The following is a 16,455-nucleotide window of genomic DNA, read 5'->3' as shown; positions in this document are numbered from 1 at the left end:
CTTGGTGATGCTAGTTGAAATGTAGCCTGCAGACTGCTTTGTGATGCTAGGTGAAATGTAGCCTGCAGACTGCTTGGTGATGCTAGGTGAAATGTAGCCTGCAGACTGCTTGGTGATGCTAGTTGAAATGTAGCCTGCAGACTGCTTGGTGATGCTTGGTGAAATGTAGCCTGCAGACTGCTTGGTGATGCTAGTTGAAATGTAGCCTGCAGACTGCTTGGTGATGCTAGGTGAAATGTAGTCTGCAGACTGCTTTGTGAAGCTAGATGAAATGTAGCCTGCAAACTGTTTGGTGATGCTAGGTGAAATGTAGCCTGCAGACTGCTTGGTGATGCTAGGTGAAATGTAGCCTGCAGACTGCTTGGTGATGCTAGGTGAAATGTAGCCTGCAGACTGCTTGGTGATGCTAGGTGAAATGTAGCCTGCAGACTGCTTGGTGATGCTAGATGAAATGTAGCCTGCAGACTGCTTGGTGAAGCTAGGTGAAATGTAGCCTGCAGACTTTTGGTGATGCTAGTTGAAATGTAGCCTGCAGACTGCTTTGTGAAGCTAGGTGAAATGTAGCATGCAGACTGCTTTGTGATGTTAGTTGAAATGTAGCCTGCAGACTGTTTGGTGATGCTAGGTGAAATGTAGCCTGCAGACTGCTTTGTGATGCTAGGTGAAATGTAGCCTGCAGACTGCTTTGTGAAGCTAGGTGAAATGTAGCCTGCAGACTGCTTGGTGATGCTAGGTGAAATGTAGCCTGCAGACTGCTTGGTGATGCTAGTTGAAATGTAGCCTGCAGACTGCTTTGTGATGCTAGGTGAAATGTAGCCTGCAGACTGCTTGGTGATGCTAGGTGAAATGTAGCCTGCAGACTGCTTGGTGATGCTAGTTGAAATGTAGCCTGCAGACTGCTTTGTGAAGCTAGATGAAATGTTGCCTGCAGACTGCTTTGTGAAGCTAGATGAAATGTAGCCTGCAGACTGCTTGGTGATGCTAGGTGAAATGTAGCCTGCAGACTGCTTTGTGAAGCTAGATGAAATGTAGTCTGCAAACTGCTTGGTGATGCTAGGTGAAATGTAGCCTGCAGACTGCTTGGTGATGCTAGGTGAAATGTAGCCTGCAGACTGCTTGGTGATGCTAGGTGAAATGTAGCCTGCAGACTGCTTGGTGATGCTTGGTGAAATGTAGCCTGCAGACTGCTTGGTGATGCTAGTTGAAATGTAGCCTGCAGACTGCTTGGTGAATCTAGGTGAAATGTAGCCTGCAGACTGCTTGGTGATGCTAGTTGAAATGTTGCCTGCAGACTGCTTTGTGAAGCTAGGTGAAATGTAGCCTGCAGACTGCTTTGTGATGCTAGTTGAAATGTAGCCTGCAGACTGTTTGGTGATGCTAGGTGAAATGTAGCCTGCAGACTGCTTTGTGATGCTAGATGAAATGTAGCCTGCAGACTGCTTTGTGATGCTAGGTGAAATGTAGCCTGCAGACTGCTTGGTTAAGATAGGTGAAATGTAGCCTGCAGACTGCTTTGTGAAGCTAGGTGAAATGTAGCCTGCAGACTGCTTTGTGAAGCTAGGTGAAATGTAGCCTGCAGACTGCTTGGTGATGCTAGGTGAAATGTAGCCTGCAGACTGCTTGGAGAAGCTAGGTGAAATGTAGCCTGCAGACTGCTTGGAGAAGCTAGGTGAAATGTAGCCTGCAGACTGCTTGGTGATGCTAGGTGAAATGTAGCCTGCAGACTGCTTGGTGATGCTAGGTGAAATGTAGCCTGCAGACTGCTTGGTGATGCTAGGTGAAATGTAGCCTGCAGACTGCTCGGAGAAGCTAGATGAAATGTAGCATGCAGACTGCTTGATGATGCTAGGTGAAATGTAGCCTGCAGACTGCTTGGTGATGCTAGGTGAAATGTAGCCTGCAGACTGCTTTGTGAAGCTAGATGAAATGTAGCCTGCAGACCGCTTTGTGAAGCTAGATGAAATGTAGCCTGCAGACTGCTTGGTGATGCTAGGTGAAATGTAGCCTGCAGACTGCTTGGTGATGCTAGGTGAAATGTAGCCTGCAGACTGCTTTGTGATGCTAGGTGAAATGTAGCCTGCAGACTACTTGGTGATGCTAGGTGAAATGTAGCCTGCAGACTGCTTGGTGATGCTAGGTGAAATGTAGCCTGCAAACTGCTTGGTGATGCTAGGTGAAACGTAGCCTGCAGACTGCTTGGTGATGCTAGGTGAAATGTAGCCTGCAGACTGCTTGGTGATGCTAGGTGAAATGTAGCCTGCAGACTGCTTGGTGATGCTAGGTGAAATGTAGCCTGCAGACTGCTTGGTGATGCCAGTTGAAATGTAGCCTGCAGACTGCTTGGTGAAGCTAGGTGAAATGTAGCCTGCAGACTACTTGGTGATGCTAGTTGAAATGTAGCCTGCAGACTGCTTTGTGAAGCTAGGTGAAATGTAGCCTGCAGACTGCTTTGTGATGCTAGTTGAAATGTGGCCTGCAGACTGTTTGGTGATGCTAGGTGAAATGTAGCCTGCAGACTGCTTTGTGATGCTAGGTGAAATGTAGCCTGCAGACTGCTTTGTGAAGCTAGGTGAAATGTAGCCTGCAGACTGCTTGGTGAAGCTAGATGAAATGTAGCCTGCAGACTGCTTGGTGATGCTAGTTGAAATGTAGCCTGCAGACTGCTTTGTGATGCTAGGTGAAATGTAGCCTGCAGACTGCTTGGTGATGCTAGGTGAAATGTAGCCTGCAGACTGCTTGGTGATGCTAGTTGAAATGTAGCCTGCAGACTGCTTTGTGAAGCTAGATGAAATGTTGCCTGCAGACTGCTTTGTGAAGCTAGATGAAATTTAGCCTGCAGACTGCTTGGTGATGCTAGGTGAAATGTAGCCTGCAGACTGCTTTGTGAAGCTAGATGAAATGTAGCCTGCAAACTGCTTGGTGATGCTAGGTGAAATGTAGCCTGCAGACTGCTTGGTGATGCTAGGTGAAATGTAGCCTGCAGACTGCTTGGTGATGCTAGGTGAAATGTAGCCTGCAGACTGCTTGGTGATGCTTGGTGAAATGTAGCCTGCAGACTGCTTGGTGATGCTAGTTGAAATGTAGCCTGCAGACTGCTTGGTGAAGCTAGGTGAAATGTAGCCTGCAGACTGCTTGGTGATGCTAGTTGAAATGTTGCCTGCAGACTGCTTTGTGAAGCTAGGTGAAATGTAGCCTGCAGACTGCTTTGTGATGCTAGTTGAAATGTAGCCTGCAGACTGTTTGGTGATGCTAGGTGAAATGTAGCCTGCAGACTGCTTTGTGATGCTAGGTGAAATGTAGCCTGCAGACTGCTTGGTGATGCTAGATGAAATGTAGCCTGCAGACTGCTTTGTGATGCTAGGTGAAATGTAGCCTGCAGACTGCTTGGTTAAGCTAGGTGAAATGTAGCCTGCAGACTGCTTTGTGAAGCTAGGTGAAATGTAGCCTGCAGACTGCTTGGTGATGCTAGGTGAAATGTAGCCTGCAGACTGCTTGGAGAAGCTAGGTGAAATGTAGCCTGCAGACTGCTTGGAGAAGCTAGGTGAAATGTAGCCTGCAGACTGCTTGGTGATGCTAGGTGAAATGTAGCCTGCAGACTGCTTGGTGATGCTAGGTGAAATGTAGCCTGCAGACTGCTTGGTGATGCTAGATTAAATAATGTGTTGGAATTTGGACTTCGACAATGGGAGGATTCCTCATCCTTTCCAATGGACCATAGTGCCCAGATACCCACTGCTTTGGACCAAACATTGTCGGTGAGCAAGATTTGACAATAATATGGTGCAGTCATGCAATGTTCTATGGGGAAAGTAACCCCTGCTGCTGCTAGCAATAATGCTAAGTTGATATAAAACTGACGACTAAGCCGATCATATTCCAATTGTCAGATGTTTAACAGTCTTCCAGCATTCTCATATGGTCACACATTCTCCCCCCTAATTCCTACTGTACTGTGTTGTGGTCAAGCTCTAGTCATTAGGACAACTCCTTTAGAAGTGGATCGAATGAGAGCGCTAGTGAGTTGCTATTGATGAGCAGTGGAGAGCAGAGTAGTCACCCCCCCCCCCCCACACACACACACACACCCACACACACACACACACACACACACACACACACACGCTCGCACGCTTACACACACACACACGCTCACACGCTCACACGCTCACACGCTTACACACACACACACACGCTCACACACACATGCTCACACACACTCACACACACACACACACACACACACACACACACACACACACACACACACACACACACACACACACACACACACACACACACACACACACACACACACACACACACTCACACTCACACTCACACTCACACACACACTAGTCAGTACTTATTGAGGTGGAGGAGGGCCTGAAGGCAAGGAGACAGATCCTCATTAGAGCCATGTAATCACCCAGCATCCTTCACTCCTCTCCACTACTTCTCTGTCTCCGCTCAGAGGAGAGTGAAGACCTGCCAATCTACATCTCAATCCTTCCTTGCCTCCCTCCCTCCCTCCCTCCCTGTTGCACCAGAGTGTTTGTGAAAGGGTGATACCTAGTCAGTTGTACAACTGAATGTGTTGAACTGAAATGTGTCTTCCGCATTCAACCCAACCCCTCTGAATCAGAGACGTGCGGGGCGGGGCTGCCTTAATCAACGTCCACGTCATCGGTGCCAGGGGAACAGTGGGTTAACTGCCTTGTTCAGGGGCAGAACGACAGATTTTTACCTTGTCAGCTCGAGGATTTGATCTAGCAACCTTTCTAGCAACCCAACGCTCTAACCACGTGGGTGTGAATGTGTGTTTTGTGTGAGTGAGTGTTTTGTGTGAATGTGTGAATGTGTGTTTTGTGTGAGTGTGTGTTTTGTGTGATTGTGTGTTTTGTGTGAATGTGTGTTTTGTGTGAGTGTGTGTTTTGTGTGAATGTGTGAAGGTGTGTTTTGTGTGAATGTGTGTTTTGTGTGAATGTGTGTTTTATGTGAATGTGTATTTTGTGTGAATGTGTGTTTTGTGTGAATGTGTGTTTTGTGTGAATGTGTGTTTTGTGTGAGTGTGTGTTTTGTGTGAGTGTGTGCACACATTGTGTAAGAATGTTTGTGTATTCCCGTGAGCAAGGGTACCGTTATGTGGATTGTTATTGTGTCCATTCTCTCTAGGTAAGACAGTGGTTTAGAAGTACCTTCATGAAACACAGTACATAGGCAGATTTATTATCATTCTATATCACAGTAGTAACCTAAAATGCCAACAGGTGGCAGCACATCATTCCACAACGCAGAACAACAACAGTCAATAAACAGAGTACCACAGACCCACCTGTAAACCCTATGTGGACTGTGGGACTACAGTGGAATGTGATCTTCCCTGATCAGCCATGGCAGAGTAGCCTAGTCATGTGATCTCTACTGACCAGCCATGGCAGAGTAGCCTAGTCATGTGATCTCTACTGACCAGCCATGGCAGAGTAGCCTAGTCATGTGATCTCTACTGACCAGCCATGGCAGAGTAGCCTAGTCATTTCATCTTCACTGACCAATCATGGCAGAGTAGCCTAGTCATGTGATCTTCACTGACCAGCCATGGCAGACTAGCCTAGTCATGTGATCTTCACTGACCAGCCATGGCAGAGTAGCCTAGTCATGTGATCTCTACTGATCAGCCATGGCAGAGTATCCTAGTCATGTCATCTTCACTAACCAGCCATGACAGAGTAGCCTAGTCATGTGATCTTCACTGACCAGCCATGGCAGAGTAGCCTAGTCATGTGATCTTCACTAACCAGCCATGGCAGAGTAGCCTAGTCATGTGATCTCTACTGACCAGCCATGGCAGAGTAGCCTAGTCATGTGATCTCTACTGACCAGCCATGACAGAGTAGCCTAGTCATGTGCTCTCTACTGACCAGCCATGACAGAGTAGCCTAGTCATGTGCTCTCTACTGACCAGCCATGACAGAGTAGCCTAGTCATGTGCTCTCTACTGACCAGCCATGACAGAGTAGCCTAGTCATGTGCTCTCTACTGACCAGCCATGACAGAGTAGCCTAGTCATGTGCTCTTCAGTGACCAGCCATGACAGAGTAGCCTAGTCATGTGCTCTTCAGTGACCAGCCATGACAGAGTAGCCTAGTCATGTGCTCTTCAGTGACCAGCCATGACAGAGTAGCCTAGTCATGTGATCTTCAGTGACCAGCCATGACAGAGTAGCCTAGTCATGTGCTCTTCAGTGACCAGCCATGGCAGAGTAGCCTAGTCATGTGATCTTCAGTGACCAGCCATGACAGAGTAGCCTAGTCATGTGATCTTCACTGACCAGCCATGACAGAGTAGCCTAGTCATGTGATCTCTACTGACCAGCCATGGCAGAGTAGCCTAGTCATGTGATCTTCACTGACCAGCCATGACAGAGTAGCCTAGTCATGTCATCTTCACTGACCAGCCATGGCAGAGTAGCCTAGTCATGTGATCTCTACTGACCAGCCATGGCAGAGTAGCCTAGTCATGTGATCTTCACTGACCAGCCATGGCAGAGTAGCCTAGTCATGTGATCTCTACTGACCAGCCATGACAGAGGAGCCTAGTCATGTGATCTTCACTGACCAGCCATGACAGAGTAGCCTAGTCATGTGATCTCTACTGACCAGCCATGACAGAGGAGCCTAGTCATGTGATCTTCACTGACCAGCCATGGCAGAGTAGCCTAGTCATGTGATCTTCACTGACCAGCCATGACAGAGTAGCCTAGTCATGTGATCTCTACTGACCAGCCATGACAGAGGAGCCTAGTCATGTGATCTTCACTGACCAGCCATGACAGAGTAGCCTAGTCATGTGATCTCTACTGACCAGCCATGACAGAGGAGCCTAGTCATGTGATCTTCACTGACCAGCCATGACAGAGTAGCCTAGTCATGTGATCTCTACTGACCAGCCATGGCAGAGTAGCCTAGTCATGTGCTCTTCAGTGACCAGCCATGACAGAGTAGCCTAGTCATGTGATCTTCACTGACCAGCCATGACAGAGTAGCCTAGTCATGTGATCTTCACTGACCAGCCATGACAGAGTAGCCTAGTCATGTGCTCTTCAGTGACCAGCCATGGCAGAGTAGCCTAGTCATGTGATCTTCACTGACCAGCCATGACAGAGTAGCCTAGTCATGTGCTCTTCACTGACCAGTCATGGCAGAGTAGCCTAGTCATGTGATCTTCCTTCTCATCTCTAATGTACTAGAGCAGGGCGATAAGGACAAAAATCAATAAATTGCCTTAATTGATGCGATAAGGATAAATAGAATGCTAAGTTTCTGACGTTAATCTGCACCACAGTTTTGTTACATTTTCCTTTAAACTACTGCTATTAGTGTGACGGTTGTAGCCATCAAGTGTCTCTAACCAATCACTCATATTAGCCAATTTATCTGATTTCAAACTTCACGTTTCTCTAGTATAGGCTACTTATCATAATGAACGATATCAACAAAATGCCTGTGATAAGTGGTCCGTGTGGTCGGTGTTGATAAGTGGTCCGTGTGGTCGGTGTTGATAAGTGGTCTGTGTGGTCGGTGTTGATAAGTGGTCTGTACGGTCGGTGTTGATAAGTGGTCCGTGTGGTCGGTGTTGATAAGTGGTCTGTGTGGTCGGTGTTGATAAGTGGTCCGTACGGTCGGTGTTGATAAGTGGTCCATACGGTCGGTGTTGATAAGTGGTCCGTGTGGTCGGTGCTGATAAGTGGTCCGTATGGTCGGTGCTGATAAGTGGTCCGTGTGGTCGGTGTTGATAAGTGGTCTGTATGGTCGGTGTTGATAAGTGGTCAGTACGGTCGGTGTTGATAAGTGGTCTGTACGGTCGGTGTTGATAAGTGGTCCGTGTGCTCGGTGCTGATAAGTGGTCTGTATTGTCGGTGTTGATAAGTGGTCAGTACGGCCGGTGTTGATAAGTGGTCAGTATGGTCGGTGCTGATAAGTGGTCCGTGTGCTCGGTGCTGATAAGTGGTCCGTACGGTCGGTGCTGATAAGTGGTCTGTATGGTCGGTGTTGATAAGTGGTCCGTGTGGTCGGTGTTGATAAGTGGTCTGTATGGTCGGTGTTGATAAGTGGTCAGTATGGTCGGTGTTGATAAGTGGTCCGTACGGTCGGTGTTGATAAGTGGTCTGTACGGTCGGTGTTGATAAGTGGTCTGTGTGGTCGGTGTTGATAAGTGGTCCGTGTGGTCGGTGTTGATAAGAGGTCTGTGTGGTCGGTGTTGATAAGTGGTCTGTATGGTCGGTGTTGATAAGTGGTCCGTGTGGTCGGTGTTGAAAAGTGGTCCGTGTGGTCGGTGTTGATAAGTGGTCTGTGTGGTCGGTGTTGATAAGTGGTCCATACGGTCGGTGTTGATAAGTGGTCCGTACGGTCGGTGTTGGTAAGTGGTCCGTGTGGTCGGTGTTGATAAGTGGTCCGTGTGGTCGGTGTTGATAAGTGGTCCGTATGGTCGGTGTTGATAAGTGGTCCATACGGTCGGTGTTGATAAGTGGACCGTACGGTCGGTGTTGATAAGTAGTCTGTATGGTCGGTGTTGATAAGTGGTCCATACGGTCGGTGTTGATAAGTGGTCTGTATGGTCGGTGTTGATAAGTGGTCAGTACGGTCGGTGTTGATAAGTGGTCCGTGTGGTCGGTGTTGATAAGTGGTCTGTGTGGTCGGTGTTGATAAGTGGTCTGTGTGGTCGGTGTTGATAAGTGGTCCATACGGTCGGTGTTGATAAGTGGTCTGTATGGTCGGTGTTGATAAGTGGTCTGTACGGTCGGTGTTGATAAGTGGTCCATACGGTCGGTGTTGATAAGTGGTCTGTATGGTCGGTGTTGATAAGTGGTCTGTGTGGTCGGTGTTGATAAGTGGTCCGTGTGGTCGGTGTTGATAAGTGGTCTGTGTGGTCGGTGTTGATAAGTGGTCTGTATGGTCGGTGCTGATAAGTGGTCTGTGTGGTCGGTGTTGATAAGTGGTCCGTGTGGTCGGTGTTGATAAGTGGTCTGTGTGGTCGGTGTTGATAAGTGGTCCATACGGTCGGTGTTGATAAGTGGTCCGTACGGTCGGTGTTGATAAGTGGTCCGTGCGGTCGGTGTTGATAAGTGGTCCATACGGTCGGTGTTGATAAGTGGTCTGTGTGGTCGGTGTTGATAAGTGGTCCGTGTGGTCGGTGTTGATAAGTGGTCCGTACGGTCGGTGTTGATAAGTGGTCCGTACGGTCGGTGTTGATAAGTGGTCTGTATGGTCGGTGTTGATAAGTGGTCTGTGTTGATAAGTGGTCCGTACGGTCGGTGTTGATAAGTGGTCTGTGTGGTCGGTGTTGATAAGTGGTCTGTACGGTCGGTGCTGATAAGTGGCCTGTAGGGTCGGTGCTGATAAGTGGTCTGTACGGTCGGTATTGATAAGTGGTCCGTACGGTCGATGTTGATAAGTGGTCTGTATGGTCGGTGTTGATAAGTGGTCTGTATGGTCGGTGTTGATAAGTGGTCTGTACGGTCGGTGTTGATAAGTGGTCCGTGTGGTCGGTGTTGATAAGTGGTCTGTTTGGTCGGTGTTGATAAGTGGTCTGTGTGGTCGGTGTTGATAAGTGGTCCGTACGGTCGGTGTTGATAAGTGGTCCGTGTGCTCGGTGCTGATAAATGGTCTGTACGGTCGGTGTTGATAAGTGGTCCGTGTGGTCGGTGTTGATAAGTGGTCTGTACGGTCGGTGTTGATAAGTGGTCTGTACGGTCGGTGTTGATAAGTGGTCAGTACGGTCGGTGTTGATAAGTGGTCCATACGGTCGGTGTTGATAAGTGGTCCGTGTGGTCGGTGTTGATAAGTGGTCCGTGTGGTCGGTGTTGATAGGTGGTCCGTACGGTCGGTGTTGATAAGTGGTCCATACGGTCGGTGTTGTTAAGTGGTCTGTACGGTCGGTGTTGATAAGTGGTCCATACGGTCGGTGTTGTTAAGTGGTCCATACGGTCGGTGTTGATAAGCGGTCCATACGGTCGGTGTTGTTAAGTGGTCTGTACGGTCGATGTTGATAAGTGGTCCGTGTGATCGGTGTTGATAAGTGGTCTGTACGGTCGGTGTTGATAAGTGGTCTGTACGGTCGGTGTTGATAAGTGGTCCATACGGTCGGTGTTGATAAGTGGTCTGTATGGTCGGTGTTGATAAGTGGTCAGTGTGGTCGGTGTTGATAAGTGGCCTGTACGGTCGGTGTTGATAAGTGGTCCATACGGTCGGTGTTGATAAGTGGTCTGTATGGTCGGTGTTGATAAGTGGTCAGTGTGGTCGGTGTTGATAAGTGGTCAGTACGGTCGGTGTTGATAAGTGGTCCGTACGGTCGGTGTTGATAAGTGGTCCGTGTGGTCGGTGTTGATAAGTGGTCCGTACGGTCGGTGTTGATAAGTGGTCAGTACGGTCGGTGTTGATAAGTGGTCCGTATGGTCGGTGTTGATAAGTGGTCCGTATGGTCGGTGTTGATAAGTGGTCCGTGTGGTCGGTGTTGATAAGTGGTCCGTGTGGTCGGTGTTGATAAGTGGTCCGTGTGGTCGGTGTTGATAAGTGGTCAGTACGGTCGGTGTTGATAAGTGGTCTGTATGGTCGGTGTTGATAAGTGGTCTGTATGGTCGGTGTTGATAAGTGTTCTGTACGGTCGGTGTTGATAAGTGTTCTGTACGGTCGGTGCTGATAAGTGGTCCGTGTGCTCGGTGCTGATAAGTGGTCGGTGTTGATAAGTGGTCAGTACGGTCGGTGTTGATAAGTGGTCCGTGTGCTCGGTGCTGATAAGTGGTCGGTGTTGATAAGTGGTCAGTACGGTCGGTGTTGATAAGTGGTCTGTACGGTCGGTGTTGATAAGTGGTCTGTATGGTCGGTGTTGATAAGTGGTCTGTATGGTCGGTGTTGATAAGTTGTCCGTGTGGTCGGTGTTGATAAGTGGTCTGTACGGTCGGTGCTGATAAGTGGTCCGTGTGGTCGGTGTTGATAAGTGGTCAGTGTGGTCGGTGTTGATAAGTGGTCCGTACGGTCTGTGTTGATAAGTGGTCTGTACGGTCGGTGTTGATAAGTGGTCCGTACGGTCGGTGTTGATAAGTGGCCTGTACGGTCGGTGTTGATAAGTGGTCTGTACGATCGGTGTTGATAAGTGGTCTGTACGGTCGGTGTTGATAAGTGGCCTGTACGGTCGGTGTTGGTAAGTGGTCCGTCCGGTCGGTGTTGATAAGTAGTCTGTATGGTCGGTGTTGATAAGTGGTCCATACGGTCGGTGTTGATAAGTGGTCGGTGTTGATAAGTGGTCGGTGTTGATAAGTAGTCTGTATGGTCGGTGTTGATAAGTGGTCCGTACGGTCGGTGTTGATAAGTGGTCGGTGTTGATAAGTGGTCGGTGTTGATAAGTGGTCCGTGTGGTCGGTGTTGATAAGTGGTCCGTGTGGTCGGTGTTGATAAGTGGTCAGTACGGTCGGTGTTGATAAGTGGTCTGTACGGTCGGTGTTGATAAGTGGTCTGTATGGTCGGTGTTGATAAGTGGTCTGTATGGTCGGTGTTGATAAGTGGTCAGTACGGTCGGTGTTGATAAGTGGTCCGTGTGGTCGGTGTTGATAAGTGGTCAGTACGGTCGGTGTTGATAAGTGGTCAGTACGGTCGGTGTTGATAAGTGGTCCGTGTGGTCGGTGTTGATAAGTGGTCCGTGTGCTCGGTGCTGATAAGTGGTCTGTACGGTCGGTGTTGATAAGTGGTCCGTACGGTCGGTGTTGATAAGTGGTCCGTGTGGTCGGTGTTGATAAGTGGTCAGTACGGTCGGTGTTGATAAGTGGACCGTTCGGTCGGTGTTGATAAGTAGTCAGTATGGTCGGTGTTGATAAGTGGTCCGTACGGTCGGTGTTGATAAGTGGTCCGTACGGTCGGTGTTGATAAGTGGTCCGTACGGTCGGTGTTGATAAGTGGTCCGTGTGGTCGGTGTTGATAAGTGGTCTGTATGGTCGGTGTTGATAGGTGGTCCGTACGGTCGGTGTTGATAAGTGGTCTGTACGGTCGGTGTTGATAAGTGGTCCGTGTGGTCGGTGCTGATAAGTGGTCTGTGTGGTCGGTGTTGATAAGTGGTCCGTGTGGTCGGTGCTGATAAGTGGTCTGTATGGTCGGTGTTGATAAGTGGTCTGTACGGTCGGTGTTGATAAGTGGTCCGTGTGGTCGGTGTTAAATGTAACACAACACAGTGAGGCCTAAATGTAACACAACACAGCAGGGCCTAAATGTAACACAACACAGTGAGGCCTAAATGTAACACAACGAGGCCTAAATGTAACACAACACAGCGGGGCCTAAATGTAACACAACACAGCAGGGACTAGATGTAACACAACACAGTGAGGCCTAGATGTATTTGTGTGACAGAAATATAACAGAAACAATATCATACAAAATTACTAATATCATTTCTATATTGTCTTGTCTTTCTAAGGTCCTGTGGAAAAACATATAATCTACATAAAGAAGACAAATGCTGTTTCTCGTGGGGAACGTTTAAAAACTGGTCAGACCAGAGACAGATGAGCTGGGGGACTAGTTACATTTACATCATTTAGCAGACGCTCTTATCCAGAGCGAGTTACAAATTGGAAAGTTCAAACATATTCATCCTGGTCCCCCCGTGGGAATTGAACCCACAACCCTGGCGTTGCACGCGCCATGCTCTACCAACTGAGCCACAAGGGACCACAGGTCCTTGACAGTCAGCGACTCCTGTTGGTATCCTCCCATGACGACCATTCGAACAGTTCAGATGGGGGAACCGTTCCAATCCTCATTTGGTAGGACAAATTCATTCAACGTGTGTCATCCCCGGACTGCAAGGAATAAGTCATGTTGTCAGTCAATCTCTTGCACTCCCATAATAAAAACATATTTTTTGAACTCTCTACTGCAGCAATCCCTCCCCCCAAAAAACAATTGAGGCAGATGATCACCATAGCTTGGAGGGACCTTATCTTAAACGGGATGAGGGTCAGCCTGATATGATACATCTACAGCAACTAGGAGAGAAGATTGTGTCACTATAACCCAGAGGAAAAAAGAGGCTGACCATGCATGAGAAACTGCGATGGAATTTCATGAGCCGCAAACTAATGTATTTAAATCTTTATTAAAAGAAGAGCATGATATTAAGATACGAATCCTTCACGTTGAGTTGACTATGGAGGACAGAAACATGAAGAAGCAGCAGTACCAATGTCCTTCACGTTGAGTTGACTATGGAGGAGGACACAAACATGAAGCAGAAGCAATACCAATGTCCTTCACGTTGAGTTGACTATGGAGGAGGACAGAAACATGAAGCAGAAGCAATACCAATGTCCTTCACGTTGAGTTGACTATGGAGGAAGACACAAACATGAAGCAGAAGCAATACCAATGTCCTTCACGTTGAGTTGACTATGGAGGAGGACAGAAACATGAAGCAGAAGCAATACCAATGTCCGTCACGTTGAGTTGACTATGGAGGAGGACAGAAACATGAAGCAGCAGTACCAATGTCCTTCTCTAACCAGCAGTAGTTTGAGATCCCGATATTTCCATTTGTGAATTAAACACTTTTTTTGTTACCAATCCATGGCTATTGTTTGCTTCAATCACTTGAGATATCTTTAGCTTGTGAGTTTGTTCTGCATAGCTAAAGCATCTCTGCAGGCTAGTCCATGTCTGTTAATGTCTGCCTCAATCATGGGAACATGGGGGTCGTCCTCATCTTCATTGTGAAGCATTGGGCAGCCATGTTGTTTGAGGTCATTGTGAAGCCTTGGGTAGCCATGTTGTTTGAGGTCATTGTGAAGCCCTGGGCAGCCATGCTGTTTGAGGTCGTTGTGAAGCCCTGGGAAGCCATGTTGTTTGAGGTCATTGTGAAGCCTTGGGTAGCCATGTTGTTTGAGGTCATTGTGAAGCCCTGGGAAGCCATGTTGTTTGAGGTCATTGTGAAGCACTGGGCAGCCATGTTGTTTGAGGTTATTGTGAAGCACTGGGCAGCCATGTTGTTTGAGGTCATTGTGAAGCACTGGGTAGCCATGTTGTTTGAGGTCATTGTGAAGGACTGGGTAGCCATGTTGTTTGAGGTCATTGTGAAGCACTGGGCAGCCATGTTGTTTGAGGTCATTGTGAAGCACTGGGCAGCCATGTTGTTTGAGGTCATTGTGAAGTACTGGGCAGCCATGTTGTTTGAGGTCATTGTGAAGCACTGGGCAGCCATGTTGTTTGAGGTCATTGTGAAGTACTGGGCAGCCATGTTGTTTGAGGTCATTGTGAAGCACTGGGCAGCCATGTTGTTTGAGGTCATTGTGAAGCACTGGGCAGCCATGTTGTTTGAGGTCATTGTGAAGCACTGGGCAGCCATGCTGTTTGAGGTCATTGTGAAGTACTGGGCAGCCATGTTGTTTGAGGTCATTGTGAAGCACTGCTGTTGCAATTATGACAATGTAGTATCTTCTTGGTTGAACGCGCAATGTGTTTCTGAGACACTGGAAATGACTCCCCTACACCTCTGGTGCAGATATGATCTTGGTTGTACCGTTGTTGCTCAGCTACCATTGCATAAAGATCAGGGGGTTGAACAAGAAGTTGGTCTGTGCATGTACCTACTGTCACCAAGTATGATTCCACTATGTTGTCCTCCTTCAAGCTGAGCATACGAAGAGGAGTTTCCAACATGCAACAATGTGAAAAATAACGTTGGAGAACTGAAAATTGTCAGTACACACACACACACACGTTGTACACGTATTTAAAACAAGTTAAGTTTCTCATACTCCTTAGCATCTGCTGTCGAGGGACACAATGGGAATATGACATTCATCTACATGTAACGGATGTGAAATGGCTAGCTAGTTAGCGGGTACGCGCTAATAGCATTTCAATCGGTTACGTCACTTGCTCTGAGACCTAGAAGTAGGGTTTCCCCTTGCTCTGCAAGGGCCGTGGCTTTTGTGGAGCGATGGGTAACGACGCTTCGTGGGTGACTGTTGTTGATGTGTGCAGAGAGTCCCTGGTTCGCGCCCGAGGTCGGGGCGAGGGGACGGTTTAAAGTTATACTGTTACACACACAGCCAATGACTCCAGAGAAGTTGCCATTATCATAGAAGTCTTCACCTTGTAGTTTTTGGGGGGCAGCAGCGGCAAGAAACTTGATGTAATTGTCTTTCAGTTCAATATAATCTGGGGCTCCCGACTGGTGCAGCGGTCTAAGGCACTGCATCTCAGTGCAAGCAGGTGTCACTACAGTCCCTGGTTCGAAACCAGGCTGCATCACATCTGGCCATGATTGGGAGCTGCCCAGTGTCGCCAGGGTTGGCCGTCATTGTATATAAGAATTTGTTCTTAACTGACTTGCCTAGTTAAATAAAGGTTCAAAATAAAAGGGGAGGGTGTGGGTGGGCATTTCACCCAGACATAGCCAAGGCCAACCTACAGGGGAGGGTCTGGGTGGGCATTTCACCCAGACATAGCCAAGGCCAACCTATAGGGGAGGGTCTGGGTGGGCATTTCACCCAGACATAGCTAAGGCCAACCTATAGGGGAGGGTCCGGGTGGGCATTTCACCCAGACATAGCCAAGGCCAACCTATAGGGGAGGGTCTGAGTGGGCATTTCACCCAGACATAGCCAAGGCCAACCTATAGGGGAGGACAGACAGAGCTGGGTTAGGTTGTCAACTGTCTGATTGGACCATAACAAACCAATCATAACAATAGGAGGGGACAGACAGAGCTGGGTTAGGTTGTCAACTGTCTGATTGGACAATAACAAACCAATCATAACAACAGGAGGGGACAGACAGAGCTGGGTTAGGTTGTCAACTGTCTGATTGGACAATAACAAACCAATCATAACAATAGGAGGGGACTGACAGAGCTGGGTTAGGTTGTCAACTGTCTGATTGGACAATAACAAACCAATCATAACAATAGGAGGGGACAGACAGAGCTGGGTTAGGTTGTCAACTGTCTGATTGGACAATAACAAACCAATCATAACAATAGGAGGGGACTGACAGAGCTGGGTTAGGTTGTCAACTGTCTGATTGGACAATAACAAACCAATCATAACAATAGGAGGGGACTGACAGAGCTGGGTTAGGTTGTCAACTGTCTGATTGGACCATAACAAACCAATCATAACAATAGGAGGGGACGGACAGAGCTGGGTTAGGTTGTCAACTGTCTGATTGGACCATAACAAACCAATCATAACAATAGGAGGGGACGGACAGAGCTGGGTTAGGTTGTCAACTGTCTGATTGGACCATAACAAACCAATCATAACAATAGGAGGGGACGGACAGAGCTGGGTTAGGTTGTCAACTGTCTGATTGGACCATAACAAACCAATCATAACAATAGGAGGGGACGGACAGAGCTGGGTTAGGTTGTCAACTGTCTGATTGGACAATAACAAACCAATCATAACAA

The sequence above is a fragment of the Salvelinus fontinalis genome, chromosome 4 (assembly GCF_029448725.1).
Source record: "Salvelinus fontinalis isolate EN_2023a chromosome 4, ASM2944872v1, whole genome shotgun sequence".
NCBI lineage: Eukaryota > Metazoa > Chordata > Actinopteri > Salmoniformes > Salmonidae > Salvelinus > Salvelinus fontinalis.
The sequence above is the reverse complement of the archived record's forward strand: the minus strand, read 5'-3'. Positions refer to the sequence as shown.